The 16,819-nt window shown below is 44.4% G+C and overlaps 1 long non-coding RNA gene across 1 annotated transcript; it reads right to left on the bottom strand.

Moving 5' to 3' along the window:
- Positions 1–8,583: 8,583 nt before the first annotated feature.
- Positions 8,584–16,350, bottom strand: LOC142776760 (uncharacterized). The gene is made up of 2 exons (XR_012887790.1): positions 15,950–16,350; positions 8,584–8,779 (listed from the first exon to the last, which is right to left on the bottom strand). It is a non-coding gene; the product is annotated as an uncharacterized LOC142776760 (long non-coding RNA).
- Positions 16,351–16,819: the final 469 nt, after the last annotated feature.

The raw sequence follows: 16,819 nt of genomic DNA, 5'->3' as shown, positions 1-16,819 counted from the left end.
AGCCCATGCATTGTTTTTCTCGGACATATTTCCTCCGCCTTACCGATTTCTTCGGCTTTGCGCAATGTGATGTCCTTCACCTTCAGCAATTATTTTCGCTATTCTGGATTAATGATGCTGAACACAATTTGGTCCCGGACCATAGAATCAGTAAGGTCTCCAAAATTGCCACTTTCGGCTGACTTCCTGAGGTATTGTGCAAAATGTTCAAAAAGCTCTCCCTCGGCTTGACCCCTTATGCGGAAGACATACCGCTCGTGCACCTCATTCTGCTGTTGACCCTATTTTACGAACTTTTTTGTCACTGCGGAATAATCTTCCTTGCTTTCGTTTTCCGAAAATGAAAAATTGCTGAATATTTCAAGGGCGTCCTCTCCGGCAATGGTGAGCAAGAGCGCGGTCTTAACTGCTTCTGACCTTCGCTCTTTTGCAGTCTGCGTTTCTTGCACGAACAGCTCAAATCTTTGCTTGAACAAGGCCCAATTTTTTGAGGTAATCCTCGAGAGTACCAGCGAGTGCGGTGGCTTAACTAAATCCATTTCATCGGTGCAATGCTAGGCCCCTTCTTTCGATGTGTTATTTCTTGCGCGATACACTTCGGACACCATGTTCCAGTGCTCAGTGACTTACACGCAGCATGGTAGCAACAACAACGAGCTCTTTCTGTCTACCTTGTCCTTTTTCCTTTGTTTGCGCGCTCAAACATCTCGCAAATATAACGAGAAGTGTTTTATTCCCAGTCGGTTACAAGTATATATAGCTTTGGTTGACTGATAACAGACACGTGTAACATTAGGCAGCTCACAAAACGGGTTGATTCGGGAGCGCATGCGCAACCGGACGATACACCACGGTGTCCAAAGAAAAATACTTTCCTTCAGATCAGCCAAAAGAGTAATGCGTTGGTTCTTGCTCGTACGCGGTAAAAAACTCTGCGCATTCTTGAATCCCATGCCTGCTGATATTCCATGTCTTCATAAAAATACTTTCCTCCAGAACAGCCTGAAGATTCTCGCGATGAATCTTGCTTGTACGCATTAAAAAAAGCATGCGCACGCAGGAATCCTGCGCACTCTCGTGTCTTCCGTGGTGTCCGCAATAAAAACTTTCCTTCATATCAGTCATAAGATTATGCCGGTGATTCTTGCTCGGACGCGATAAAAAATACGCGCATGCTGGAATTCCATGCGCCCTGCTGTCTGCTGTGGTGTCCGCCGAAAAGTACTTTTCTTCAGTTCAGCCAAAAGATTGTGGCGGTGATTTTTGCTCGTAAGCAGGAAAACACATGTCCACGCGCCCTGCTGTCTGCTGCAGTGTCTGTCACATGCGTCTGCACTGCAGCACGCAAGCGGTAACTTGTGGCAGTAATGCACAACCGCACACGTCGGCAGTCAACAACCAAAAGCTACGTTGATCAACACTCGCCCTAAATTTTGGCGCCTCGGGCGCCATCGGTTGACGCCTACCAAAGACTCTAATTCACACCTGAATAGTCTCCCAGTAGAGATCACTACTTTTCCCTTTCGCAACAAGCCTGAAATTACAAGTTCAGTCTTTCAGGCTTCCTCACTACTCAGCCATTCTGAGTACCGTAAATATCGTGGTTTCTTCGCAACTCAGGCAAAGTTGGGACCGATATGGTTCTTGCGCCAAGCCTTCACAAGGTTACTAGGTACTGTCACTTGACTCATTCTGAAATGTCCGGTCTACCAGCTCTGGCAGTAAATCTGCAGAGGAGGACGGGGTACTGTAACATGAAGTCGGATGAAAGTCACCAGGGTCACACCTCCTGTTCTGTTGGATAACTCTAGTTGATGTTTCCACGATATATGATCGAGGTCTGGTCTCAGGCTTAGTACCTTAGCGACGCAAGGAAGGTCTTGCACCTATACATTCTCTCCTAGCAACAATGGTCGCAACTCCCGAACCGCATAAAGTCTGTTAAAGTTGCCCGCTTGCTTTTACCTGGCTTCCTTATCTTTCTTCCTTGCTTTAGAAATAGGAAGCCCTTTCGGAGTGAGAGCCTCGTCAATTTCGGGAATCGTCGTTTTCAGAAGTCTGCCCATTAGGATTTGAGCCGGGCTGTAGTATGTTACTCCAGAAGTGTCTCGATATGTGATAAGAGCCAGATAGATGTCTTTTGATTTCAGAAACATATTTCAGTCTACGTACCATCCGCCCAACTTATCCATTTGCTTGTGGGTAGCGTGCACTTGAGGTAACGTGTGAGAAACCGTAGGCTTCGCTGAAATCTCTGAAAGCTTTTGATGCAAAGTTTGGTTCATTGTCAGAGACGACTACTGACGAGACTCCTAAACGAACAAAGCAGCTCTTAATGACGGCTATCACTGATTGAGATAATGTTTGAGCCAGGCTGATCACCTACGGGTAACGAGAGAAGTAATCAACAAGGGTAACCTGTTGTTTCGCTCTGTGCACAAGAGACACACCTAACATCCAAGAATACCAATTTTCAACATCTTTATGTTATAATCAGAAAGGACCGCAATGACACAGTAAATTCAATTGGTGGTGTTGCCACTATAGTTGATAAGGGCGAAGCATGTATACATTTATCACAATAAACATCCTTTGAGGCAGTGGGTGTTCGAGCAGTTGTTTTGAACAAACCTGTCACCATCTGCTCTAGTTACATACCTCCACAAAAACGAATTTCAGTCACTGATAAATGAACTACCGGAATAATGTGGTCCTTGGGAACTTTAATGCAAATAATGGTCTTTGAGGCGACTCTCGCTGCGATGCACGAGGTCGCCTAAGCGAACATTTCCTCATTTTTTCGGGTGCGTGTCTTTTGAATAGGAAAGAACCAACATACTTTAGCCTTGCCAATAAAACCTACTCATGCATAGATCTCAGCATTGTGTGTCCATCGCTTCTACCTCTGCTTCAATGAAAAGTGATCAACAATCCTTTTAGAAGTGACCACTTTCCGATCATTTTAAGTAGACCAACGGAGAAAGGTATTCCACATGTTCCGAGATGGCAGGCAGACAAAGCGGACTGGGTAAAGTTCAGAGAAACTATTCGCTCAAGTTGGTCGGGCTTATGTCAAATAAGCAGAGATGGAGCTGTAGACTTTTTGACAGCACTTCTTACTGATGATGCAACAAAGTGTATCCCACAAACTGGATGGTCCACCAGGTGACACGCCCCTTGGTGGAACAGTGAGTGTCGAAATGCACGTAGAAAGCAAAATAAAGCATGGAAGCTGCTTCAAGACTCTGACAGCGGAGAATCTTGCAAATTTTAAAAACAAAGTCTCAAGGCAGGAGGACGCACCGATAACCCAGAAGGGAAAGTTCACAACTTTATATCAGGCATCAATTCATATACGCAGGAGGCTAAAGTCTGGGACATGGTTAGGAGAATAGCAGAAAGAGAAGTACATTCACTACCTCTCGTGACAAACAAGGTGACAGCTTGGACGTTCATGCAAACTTCCTCGGTGCTCATTTCGAACAAGCGTACAGCTCGTCACACTATAGTGAATCCTTCCAAAGATACAAAACAAGAATTGAAAAGCAGGAACTAGAACATAAATGTACAAACCACGCACCGTACAACCAAGCTTTCAGCTTAGCTGAGCTGCAAACTTCACTAAACCCCTGCAGTCATTCCGCCCCAGATTCTGATCGTGTGGTGTATGAAATGTTGTAAAACCTATCATTCGAAACACAAAAACACAACTTTACTTGTACAATGCTGTCTGGTTTTCTGGCGCTATTGCTACTTCCTGGAAAGAGGCCATAATCATTCCCATTTAGGAAGAGGGCAAGGACCCTTCTTCAGTTTCGAGTTACTGGCCTATCGCAATACAAGCTGCTTGTAAAAACTTTTCGCAAAAATAATAAACTGCCGATTTGTTTATTTGCTTGAAACGAAAAACTTGCTAGACCAATTTCAGTGCGGATTTCGAGAACGTATTTTCACCACCAACCACTTTATTCGCATTGAGACACAGATCAGAGACGCTTTCGCCCACAAACAATATTTTCTCTCTGTGTTTCTCGATATTGAAAAGACTTACGATACAGCATGGTGCTTTGGAATAATAAGAGACCTGTCCAACCTTGGCGTGCGTGGCAGAATGTTTACTATAATCGATAGTTTCTTGTAAAACCGGACTTTGCGTGTCCGAGTGGGCAGTGTTCTCTCCCAAACATTTGTCCAAGAAACAGGAGTGCCGCAAGGTGGTGTACTTAGCTGCACACTTTCTTTTATCGAAATGAATTCTTCGTGCTGTCCATCCCTCAAAATATGTTTTGCTGCACATATGTCAATGACGTGCAGCTTGGGTTCAAGTCTCGTAATCTGGCCATGTGTTAGCGGCAGGTTCAGCTTAGTTTCTACAAAGTCTTCAATTGGGCAAAAGTAATGGGTTCCGACTAAATGCACAGAAAAGCAAGTGTGTTTTGTTCTCCAGGAAGAGAGGCGTCCATTCCGAACATGATATTCAACTACATGGGCAACGTCTTTCCGTTAATGCCGAACACAAATTCTCAGGCCTAAGCTTGGACACCAAGCTAACCTTCATACCACATATCAAGTATCTAAAAAACAAGCGCATAAAAACCATGAATGTTCTAAAAGTAATGTCACGCACTACGTGGGGAAGTGACAATAGTGTCTGATCAATTAGTATACATGCCGCATACTTATTCGCCTAGAATATGGGGCAATAGCATATCAGTCTGCGACATCTACTGCCCTTAAAATGCTTGACCCTGCTCATCATCTAGGCATCCGCCTCTCTACGGGCGCTTTTCGCACTAGCACTGTGGAAAACCGGTACATAGAATCGAACGAATGGTCGCTCCTCCTACAGAGATGTTACATGTCTTCTAAATATTATCCTAATGTAAATGCAGACAAGGAGCAGCCTTAACATTCTACAATAATAATATGTCAAGCCGTTCTTTGTTTGAGAAACGACCTTCTACGAGACAACCGTACTCACTCTGTGTGAAGGGCCAAGCGATGGAAACCGGTGTGTCACTTGAACACCGTTTGATCGCTCCTGCAGTATTCTTGCCACCGTGGCGGTGGCAGGCGATAGATTGCGACGTGTCTTTCTTGGAGGTTATGAAGCATGCACCAATTGCACACATCCAGGCATACTTCCTAGAACTACAACATAAATACACAGGTCCTGAGTTCTTTACGGATGCCTGAAAGTCCAACACTTCTGTCTCGTACGCAGCCATTGGCCCATCCTTTTTGGAAGCCGGCGTTCTGCATCCTGATACAAGCATTTTCACTGGCAAAGCCTATGCGATACATGCGGCTTTTAAGCATATTAAACAAATAAAACTACACAAGGCAATAATATATACAGATTCCCCAAGTGTAGTAAAAGCTCTGAAAACTCTTAAAAAGCACAAAAACTCCGTCCTTGTTTCGCTTTATTCACTGTTATGCACCGTCTATTCATACAAGTAGCATATTGTAGTCTGTTGGGTGCCAGGACACCGCGAAATATAAGGCAACCTTCTTGTGGACCAGCTATGCGGATCCACGAACAAAGCCGCTACCAATACATTGATACCCATTCCTGCGCTCGACGTGAATTGTTTTGCGAACTTTCTCAGGAGTTATCGGCAGAGCACGTGGGACACATAGGTAATAAATTGCATGTCATCATTGCAGGACACAGGTAATAAATTGCATGCCATCAAGCCGCAAATTTGTTATTTGCTGCCAGTATCAAAATCACGCCACACAGAAGTAATACTTACAAGGTTAAGCACAGGACAAACATACACTACAGATTTATTTATTTTGTCTGGTGGCGATCCATCAATGTGTGATAGATGTGAAGAAGTGCTCACCGTAGTTCACATTCTTATCCAGTGTAAATAATTAGACACGCTAAGAAAACAACACTCTCCATGACCCAACCGACCACAGGTAACACTTTATCCTGCAATGTTCGTTGGTAGAGAACCACTTTTCACACATACATCGTTGTTTGCTTTTTTTAGGGAACTTCGTACATTTCGTATCATATACCAGGGCATTCCGTAGGACGACCTCTCCAGAGAGGTCTCCGCTGCGGTGGCTACAATCAACAAAGCACTTGACTCAAAGCCCTTAGGCGCAAGGGTGTGAGCTATCGAGGCACATTTGCTTATGCTATACATGTCCACCATGGTGTCTATTATCACAAGCTTTCGTCACCCATCAACACCACCAACTTTTCACGGCATAGTCGGGATTTTATTGCTGTTATGTTTTTACCTGCCTTAGCGCGAGGAATTTTAAGGCCCTTATAAAGCCGCTAATCTCAATCATTGTCCACATCTCTTCTCCCATGAACTAGCGCTCTTTGGCCATGAAATGGTCCTTGCGCCAAAAAATACCAAATATCATCATCATCGCCAATATTCGATCATGGAAGTCAATGATGAATTTAAAGTAATGAAATCTTCTGCTGGCGGGACCAGTGGTGTTATGCTTGCACTCGTTCGGTGCGGTACGTTCGTCTGGTCCCCACTCGTAAGGTTCCACATGTTCGGCTGAGCCGGCCACGACCCGAGTCCACGCAAACGCGGCTGTCGATAGTGGATCATGGTGAAATGATATCAGCCTGTGGGCGCTGGCAGGCGACGCAGTGACTTCCATCATTTCAGGCGTAATTTACTGCTGGCGCTGCCGCAGAACACGGCCGGACGTGAGGGTAAACGTGCGTGAGCTTACATCGTCCAACCGTACTCGCACAAGGCTACTCTTGATGCTAGGATTTCTATAGACACCGAAATTGATGCGAAAATTACCATAACCCTCGTCGATTTGGCACAAAACTGATGCAGCTGAACCGCCTGGATAACAGACGTGCACCAAGGGGCCACGTAGCATCTCGCAGGTTTGTCTCATTGCATGTGGTTTTCCGTCGTTTGCTTTTTTTCTTCCCAGTACAAACACGATGCTGGAAATTATCGTCTGCTGAATGGCGTCTTTCGCAGACAGTGCTGCTGTCGTAAATTCGAGTCTTGTGGTTCACATGTTTTTCTGGCTCGTAACGGGGCGTGGAACTGGGGCTGTGTTTGACGTAATTTTATTTCCACCATCACGGCGCCAGTGTATCCTGAGCCGAAGATGCCATAAGGCTACTTTTAATATGTAAGAAACTGATATGGTTTCAGCACTAGCTGGTGGTGTGGCGGCTCAATGAGCAACTGAGCAAGCACCTGGTTTAGCGTGTACAGCTGTAACATTTTGCAAAGCCATGTTGGCATGATGCAAAAATATACCGCATTGAGGTCAAAGGAATGTACGTTCTGGCCAAGCATATATTTTTCATTTTCTTTTCAGTGCGAGCCGTACGGAGCGCCTGAAATAACAGTGGTAAAATGCATCCGGTGTGCGGTATTATCATGGTCGTCGGCAATTTTTGTTTGAGGGGGTGGGGGGGGTGAAAACCTGTGTTGTACCACACGGTGCCGGAAGGGGAGAGTGCTGGCATAGCTTGGATGGGCCAAATGTTGGTGTGTAATGAGGGTTGCAAGTGCCCCTTTTACACCTGCCTGCCGACGCCCACGCAAGATGTGATCGATATTCTGAGTCGTCTTCAAATCCTCAGCCTGCTTTACCGAGAGGTCACTTTTTATTGCGCCTAGGAAGAAAACGTAGAATTTCAGTATTCGATTTGCAACGCGTGAGTCTTTAGGTAGCAGAAATCTGAAAAATCTCGCGTAACATTCGATTATACATAGTATAGCTTAAATGTCCCAGTCAAAATGTTAATGGGCCCATTATGATTTTCCACTTGAGAGCAATGGGAGCCAAAGGGTGCTTAGTGGAGTTCAACTGGGGTGTAATTGGTGCTTCATTGGAAGTGCACGCTGCAATAGAATAGTCTAGTTGGACTATGTGGTGGCTCCAAACATTCTAAGAACCACTGTGTATTTGAATTTACCTGTTGCCATGATGAGAGGCTCCAGTTTGTAATAATTGGCGCCCAATGGAGTACAATCAAGCCTATGCCGCAATGTGTGTTCAATTGGACTCCCCAATTACAGGAGATACATGAAGTTTTATCGGCAATTCTAAATGCGAGTGGTATTGCTAGTAATTGTGGAAATATACAGTGATGCCACCTTTAAAACCCTCTATCGATTTTTTAATCGTGTTAGCCAAACAAGACTGAAAGTAGTGTAAAAGTGAAAGTAGTGTAGTGAAAGCTCGTAATCCCAAAACTTAGAACGCGGTCACTTAGGTTAAGATTGCTTATATTACGCTTGTATACAATACTGATCAGGAATATCTACAAGCTGAATATTTTATTAAAACCTGGATACGCCAACCACATATTCATTGTGAAAATGCAGCGGTTGAAGTGTAGATACACGCTTGAAGCGCAATTTCAGCTGTATGCAGCCTTACAATATAACCACAACGTCTTGCTCTGCAACCAAGGAATATGGTTCACTGCCAGTGCACAATTGAAGTCACGTGTTTCATGTATTATCTGTCAGTACCTCAAATCAATACTGTTTTCAAACGAGAATGATTTCTTTAAAATATTTACGAAACAAAAAGATATACAAGAGGCAAAACCTATATTGAAGGAAAAAAGAACTTTATTACAAGACACACTGAATGAAGGCGAAATCTTCATCCCTTTCCAAACTTTCGGATCTGGGGCTGTCAATATCACTTTCCAAGCTCCTTACTGACGAAGATACACTTGGTAGATCTGCGCTTTTTCTGTCACTGTCAGCATCGTCACTTGAAGGGGCACTTTTGTGCTTGTGCCCTAGAAGCAAATGGGGTTTATATTTTAACTGCTGCGCTAATGTTGAAAAAAATGCAATGATAATAAACGGCAACTTCGCACGGCCGAGTACATTTGATCAAAGCAGAGCTTGAAAGTGGTAAAAAAAGTGCACCGATATGATCAACAGGGCCCTAATCAAGCAAAAGCCCTGATCGAAAGAACCCGCCCATGTTTACAAGTAATCCGACTTACGCTATGCGAGCAAGCGCGTGAAGTGGTCCTTGGTAGCAGGAACTAAGGATTTAAGTAAGTCTTGTAGTTTCCTCTGTTCCTCTTCTTCGGACGGTGCTACATCGCAACGCCTCGAAGCAGCAACTTGACATGGCTTATGTGACTACACGATGCAAAGGACAGACAACCAGTATGTTACCTGTATGAAGAAAACAACCCACTTTCGACGGCCACCCGACGGCCGGTAGAGGAGTCTTGTCGCTGCCGAACTCAAAGAGCTACTTTTTGCATGCGTGCGTGCTGATTCATCATCACCACGCTGTGGAAAACTTTGTGTACGCACAATACATTTGGCGTTCTTTCAACGGTCGTGTCAGCACTTTGGATGCAGCTGAACCTTTTGGACCGCGTCACATTCAAGAAGTCGGCACTAGAGCCAGTCATTTTCTTGGAGATTCCTGGGTTTTTGCCTCATTATCAGGTATTTTTGACAGTCCCGGTAAAATGGCAGGCTCAGCATCCAAAATGCGCACAGGTTTCTTTGGTGCGTGCAACATTTCAATTTAGTTGTGCGTATGTGGCAAACGATGCGCCTGAAAGACGAGCTGCTTCCATGTAGCTTGAATGTCGGGCACGCTCGCTCGCCAGGTCCCTCCAGGTTTGCCTCCAGGGCCATGGAGAGAATGTAGCTATAGGCTTAGTTATCTGAACACATCCATTCCTTGAGGACGGATCCCAGATGCACTGGCTTGTCGCCACAACATCTCGGCTAGCTTCGCTCGTCTCTTCTGAAGATTCTTCGTTTCAGCGCTTGTCGATGGTTCTGTAACTTGTCAAGAATGGTTCGACAACATACAACACACGACACAAGCAAGTGCACTCGGTCACCAGACAGAACACCAGACAAAGTATAGTACAACACATACATGTCTTTATCGGAATTTCGTTCCCTTTACATCAAGAGGCACATGTGAGACCCAAGACTCTTAAAATGAAAACTCAAATTTTTACACATACAACAACGTAATGAAATAGAATACAATATAAAGTTGGCCCCTTGAGATCACTCTGGACGAGAGCGCTCGGCTAAGACCGTGATGAGGACAGAATTTTGGACTGAATCGCTAGCGAGAAACCGAAAGGTGGAAAAGGTACTAACTAAAACGCATGGCTCAATGCGTCTGTACTAGCATTTAGCTTTCCTCTTTTTCAGCGAACGTCAAAGTTGGGCTGTTGGAGTATCATGCTCCACCTCAGTAACCGGCCACTTTAAGGCGACGACACCTATGCGGTACCATCAGCTCCTCATACTTGCGACGTTATACATCTGTGTAACTATAATATGGGAGTCCTAATTACTCATAAAAAGAAACATTCTTTTTCTTGGTGCCCATCTTTACACTTTCCATTAGCGCTTTAATCTAGGGGTCCTCACACTGCTCTCGAGTGAGCGTTTCTCGATCAACCCTCGACAGCTGCGAGAGCGTTGCACCACTTTCGCTCTGACTCACTGGCGCCATCTCGTCTCCTCCGCCGACACAGACCGAGCCAGTCGCTTCGGCGATGGGCCGCATGAGTGACTGCTTAAATGACTCGCTCGAAGAATATCCTGTCTGAGGTTCTGTCGACTCGCCGCCAAGGTCACGCAGATTAGAAGCCTTCGCAGGTGACGTTAGGCCACATTGAACAAGATCATGCTCCTGCGGAATGCTTCTGCGCTTGCGATCGCGTGAGGGCCATGTGCGCTAAGTTGGAGAAGAACGATTCACCCTGCTGTTTGAGAAGCTGCTATGAGTTAATAGAGAAGAGATAAGCAAAATGATCGAAAAGCGCAGCAGACAGCCGCTTCAGTGCGAAGCTAACCGAACGGGCCTTCAATGACAACCGCTGCGATTGGTAAGCAAGCACTCTGCTTCTCGGCGACTTGTCTGCTCCGCGTGCATTCTCCTGTAAAGTCATCCGGAGACATTAACGAAGGATGGACAACGTCCATGGTTGCCGCTGAGTCTCGAAGAGCTCGACACGTTTTGCCATTCACACTAATTTCTTGGAGATACGGCTCTAACAACCGCATCTTCTTTTCCGATTCTCGGATTGTTGCGAAAGCAAACTTTTGCATACAGTTTATCGCGCTGTGCCCTTCCTTTTTACAGTTGTAGCATATTAGCGGCTTCCGTGATTCAAACGCCCGTGTGGTATCAGTGCGTTGTCCAGGAACCTCACTCGATTTCTCCGCTTCCGTTTGCCCTTCCCCTATAGTGTCGTTTGTAAGAGACCTGTCCTTCCAGAAATTACGGTGCGGAACGGGTTTCTGTTGATCAGGTTTCTATTAAAAGACCCTTTTCTTTTCATTCTTTTCAACGCGCACTGCCCTGCTAAGCAACTTTCGGCGAGTATAATACTCCTCAGCTAACTCTTCTGCCTTGTTTACCTGTACTTCGCTAAGCTTGTCCTGCAGCCAAAGCTTGACATCCTCCTCGATGCAGCGGTAGAATTGCTGCAATACAATGCATTCTACCACTTTATCACGATCATCATTAATACCTTCGCCCGTGAGCCATTAAATCAAACCGGCTTTAAGACAAAACGAGAAGTCAACGTGTGACTCATTCCCCTTTTTGGCATACCGGAACCTTTGCCTGAAATCTTTGGATGACAACTTATAACGTCTCAAGAGCCCTTTCTTAACCTTGTCAGAGCTCTCAGACGCTTTCCTTGACAATCGAATTATCACGTCGGACACTTCACCGGGAAGAAGAGCTAACAGGTTGTGCGCCCAAAGAGACCGCTCCAAAACATTTCGCTCACAGAAGTGTTCGAACTTGACGAGATACTTCGCCATGTCCCCACCGACTATGAATGGTGGCAGATGGTCCCGAATTCTATGACCGCTGACCTGAACTGTCACAGAAGTTACTCTAGGCGCATACGAACGCTGTAAGATTGCCAATTCTATTCGTTTAAACTCGAGGCGCTCCTGTCTTTCGGCCCCCTCATAACGCTCCTGCCTTTTAGCTTATTCGCGTTCGCGACGCCTTTCAGCTTAATTCTTCGCGTTCGCGACACCTTTCCGCTTCTTTGCGTTCGCGAACTTCTCGCCTTTAAGCCTCCTCGCGGCGTGGTTCAATATCCGCCCAGGCCTCATCCACTTCCTCAGCCGACACTCCTTCATCTTTCAAGATCTCAAGAATCACTTGATTTCGTTTCGCATGACCCAAAGTAAGGCCAAGTTCCTGACGAATTTCAATAAATTCCTTCAATTTAACGTTCTCCATCGTTCACACTAGTCTCTTGCTGCTTGGCTCTGTTGAGAACCTTCTTTCCGTACCCACTATAGATAGATAGATAGATAGATAATATTTTTATTATTCAATAAAAGATAATACATAGGAAAAAAGTTATACAGAAGGAGGTCCCAAAGCTCTAGGCTGCAAGGGGACCTCCTGTGCTAGTTACATAAAGAAAACAAAACATGTAAAGCAACTCGGTAAACAATAGAATAAGTTTAAAGGAATCAAGTACATTTCATTGCAAAAGAAACAAACAGTCAATTATTGTCAAATCGAAACACTTGATAGCAGATGAAATCCATCAGCAAATGATCAATAACACCTGGCAGCAGAAGAAATGAAACTTGAATTGTATATACACCTAAGTGCATGTTAGATGATAAACGATCGATACAAATATCACATGTGCTGAGTAGTAATAGGTAAAAAAAAGAAAAGTTAAAAGTGGTATGTCTCAAAGCGGCAACAATGCCAGACACATGTTATTCATCTAATTTGGTACAAAACAGAGCAAACATAATGAACGATTAGTTCCGAATTGAACAGCATAAACAACGAGATTATTTAAACATTAAGTAAATAGGAATTTAAGCGTTTTTTAAAACTGCCTATGTTTGGAGACATTTTTACGTCACTTGGAATACCGTTCCAAACGGAAATAGCTGTAAAGGTAGAAGTGAATCTGCCATAGTTAGTTCTAACTTTCGGTAACAGGAGGTTATTATTTGATGCAAATCGAGTTATATTTTGATTAATGAGTTGTTCTTTATTGAAGACCATGAAAGGCATGTTTGAGTGAAGAGAATTGTATGTAAGGGTTGCCATGTTGAAAAGAAAAAGTTTATGAATTGTTAGAATACGAAGCCCTTGTAAAATAGCAGATGCGCTACATCGTGATGGTTGATATGTGATAATGCGAATGGCCTGGTTTTGAACATATTGCAAAGGAGCAAGATGAGTGCTATATGTATTGCACCAGGATGCAATGCAGTAAGTGAAGTGACTGTGAACGAAGGCATAGTAAAGAGAAAGCAAGGTATTTGGCCCAAAGTATGGACGTGCTTTGATGAGAATCCGGATGCCATAAGCTGCTTTTTGCTTTAGGTGTGAGACATGGGAAGTATACTTTAAATTTGCATCAAGAATCACTCCTAGAAATCTACACTGACTGGAGGCTTTGATAGGATAATTATTGACCGTTATAGACGGATATTCAGTGACCTTTTTTTGAGTGGGGTGAAATAGCACAAAAACTGTTTTACTAGGGTTAATTTCCAGTGAATTATGACGACACCAGCGAATTATATTTTCAAGATCACTGTTTAGTTTAAAAGTAACAGTATCGATCGAGGTGCAAGCAGTTAAAATCGTAGTGTCGTCCGCATACAGATAAGGTAGACAGTGCGATAGGTGAGAAGTTAGATCATTAATGTAAACAGTGAAGAGTATTGGGCCTAGAATTGATCCTTGAGGTACTCCCCGATTGATTATTTTAAAATTAGAAAGATGATTGGATATGCTGACAGCCTGTTCTCTGTCAGTTAAGTAGCTGTGAATGAAGTTCAGGGCAGGTCCTACAACACCGGCCGCGTTTAGCTTGGTAATTAAAATTTTATGAAGGATTGAATCGAACGCTTTCGTGAGGTCAATAAACACTGCTCCAGCATATTTACCTGAGTCAATATAGTGTTTAATCGTATCCGTGAATGAAAGAAGCGCGAGGTTGGTAGAGTAGCCTGCACGAAAGCCAAACTGCGAGGCAGACAGAATGCTAAATTTAGTTAAGTAATTTGTTAGTCGCTTTTCAAAGCACTTCTCTATAACTTTGCTGAGCACAGACAGAATTGCAATGGGGCGATAGTTAGAAACCAAACCCTTATCGCCTTTTTTAAAGACAGGAACTATTTTGGCTCTCTTTAAATCAGATGGAAATGTGCCATTTTTAAACAAAAGGTTAATTACATGTGAGAGGGGATCAGCGACGATATCAGCGACATATTTCAAGTGAACTGGTTGAATTTCATCAAGACCCGCGCTTGTTAATTTTAATTTCTTGATCACATTGTGAATTTCTTCTGGTATGGTAGGATATAGAAAAAAGGACTGTGGTTGCCTTTCAAGCGTACCTTCAAAGCTGTCGGAAACGGGTGTGTTATTAACTGTAAAATAATTATTAAATTCATTCGCAATGGCTGTTGGTTCTTTGTAGGTGCCATTAATGCTAGAAATCTCATTTATTAGTGTTTCTTTTGAGTTCCTGTTCAGAAAAGAGTTGATGAGCTTCCATTGTTCAGTGATACCAGAGGCTTCATGAAATTTAGCTTCGTAATACCTTTTTTTGGCGTCTCTCAATAATTTATTTAGGATATTTTTGTAACAGGAATATCGCTGCTGCAATTTGTAGTTAAATGGACAACGTTTCGTCTTTTTGTACATATTGTCTTTCTTACGCATACACTTCAGTAAACCATCAGTGAGCCATGGGTTATGGGGTGCAGGATACCTTTTGTGGCATCTAACAAAAGTGGTTGCTTCGCGAATACATTGCTTCAATACTGATGAGAATGCCTCAAAAGCTAGCTCTGCATTTGTTTCGGATTTAATTCTCGACCAGTCAAATGATGACATGGAATCTATAAATGAAACTTTGTCAAAGAGGGCTTTTCGAAAAGAATGCTTCGTTCGTGACAAGGCCGACGACAAGCGACAAAAAATGACATAGTGATCGGTGATATCGAGGGGTATTATGCCACATTCATTACTTGATAAGTGGTTAGATAGAATGTGGTCAATAAGCGTGTTTGAGCCACCCGTAATACATCTTGTCGGCAACGTAAGAAGCTGCTCATAACCAAAGCCTGTAAAACAATTTGAATATTCAACCGAACCTTGATTGGAATCTTCTAATAGATTGATGTTTATATCTCCCATAATAACAACGTTTTTCCTTTCTCGTGAAATTCGATCCAGGGTTTCATGCAGTGCCGAACAAAACTCGGGCACGGATGATGACGGTGAGCGGTAGACGCATGCTAGAATAGTTTTTTCTGAATGGGGTTGTTCAAGATTGTCGTCGATTTCAATCCATACAGATTCCGTGTTATCAGCTAGAATGGCGAGATCGTTACGACGCTTATATTTTACTGAAGATGATATGAATATAGCTGATCCACCATGACTGTTCGATTGGCGGTGACAATATTCTGGAGTGTAGTGTGGTAAGCAATATATGTTTCGGTCGTCAGACGATAGCCACGTTTCAGACATACAGATGAAGGAAAAGTGATGGGCAAGGGATGCTAGATAAACACAGATGTCGTCATAATGTTTTCTGAGACTACGCGTGTTGAAGTGGATGGCCGATAATCCTGGGCTTTCGAAAAAACGTCGAAGCTGGTTAGCGGAGTAATACATTTTGAGGCGTTTTGAAGGTTACTCAGCAATTCAGTTGATTGCCAGACACCAACTAGGAGGCAGAATGAAACATAGGTCTACTAGCAAGTCGCACAAGCAATTTTCAACACTGCCATGTTTACACCCTACGCTTTACTTTTGGTTTCAAAGCGCTCTGACTTGGCTTGAAACAATCTAAGCTCACTCACCAATGCTTCACACAGCGCTCCTCTAAACTACCATATTCTAGGCTAGATTAGTCTAGTGAACTGAGGGGAAAACATCAGGAACTCACTGCATCGATGTCGCTGACGCCGACGATCCAGCAGCTGCCAACCACTGTTATAAAGGCGAGACGCCAACATGGTCCCGAAGGCGCCACTGCTCCGAACTCCACCGCCAAGGTTACCAGCCGTTTGGTAGCGTGTGTTACTCAGCTCGCTACTGCTTTTGCGCAGCGCTGATAGAAGAGCGGACGATACGACTGTGAGTTAAAGCAAAGTTTATGTACAGCATAGAAATAGAGGCGTTAGAAATTCAGCACTGGCACCGACCGTTTATGGACTCGAAGAGCCGAGATGTCTTTTCTCGCGCGCTGTTACGAAGCGCACCGTAGACGAGGTTACGGTGGGCGCACCGAAACTCGCCGCTGCCAAGGCCACTGGCTGCGCCGACCACGAAAGGGCTCGAAACATCGAGAAGCTTCACTGACGCATAGGTCTACTGCTGGCGACGCGCCGCAGGGCTGTTTTTATAAGCACCCGGTGAATCCTTTGAGTCACCAACGTCCAACCAGAAGCACCGCTAGTCGTGATGTCAGAATCCTTCAATGGGGCCCGCCGCTCGGCTGAGTCATGCTCATCAAATCCGGAACTGCTGCGCGAGGTTGCAGCCAAGAACGAGTGACATTCTCACGCATTGCGTAAGACTTGCCAGACTGGACGCCGCCGATTGCTTCAATGGGCTCGTGGGCTGAGGAAGCTCGCTATGCGTTACATGACAGACCTGCGCCGCCACTTGATGACGTCATTGAGTCGATCGTGTCAGGCGGGCTCAATTGCTGGCCTTGACACAGATTGGTTTTGCAGAGGCATCGACATTCAGTGTGTTCTCCCAGGCGTAACACTGCCCAGAGACGAACGCGCGCCACCGAGTCAGCAGGGCT

This window comes from Rhipicephalus microplus, chromosome X (assembly GCF_043290135.1).
Source record: "Rhipicephalus microplus isolate Deutch F79 chromosome X, USDA_Rmic, whole genome shotgun sequence".
Classification (NCBI taxonomy): domain Eukaryota; kingdom Metazoa; phylum Arthropoda; class Arachnida; order Ixodida; family Ixodidae; genus Rhipicephalus; species Rhipicephalus microplus.
The sequence above is the reverse complement of the archived record's forward strand: the minus strand, read 5'-3'. Positions and strand labels throughout refer to the sequence as shown.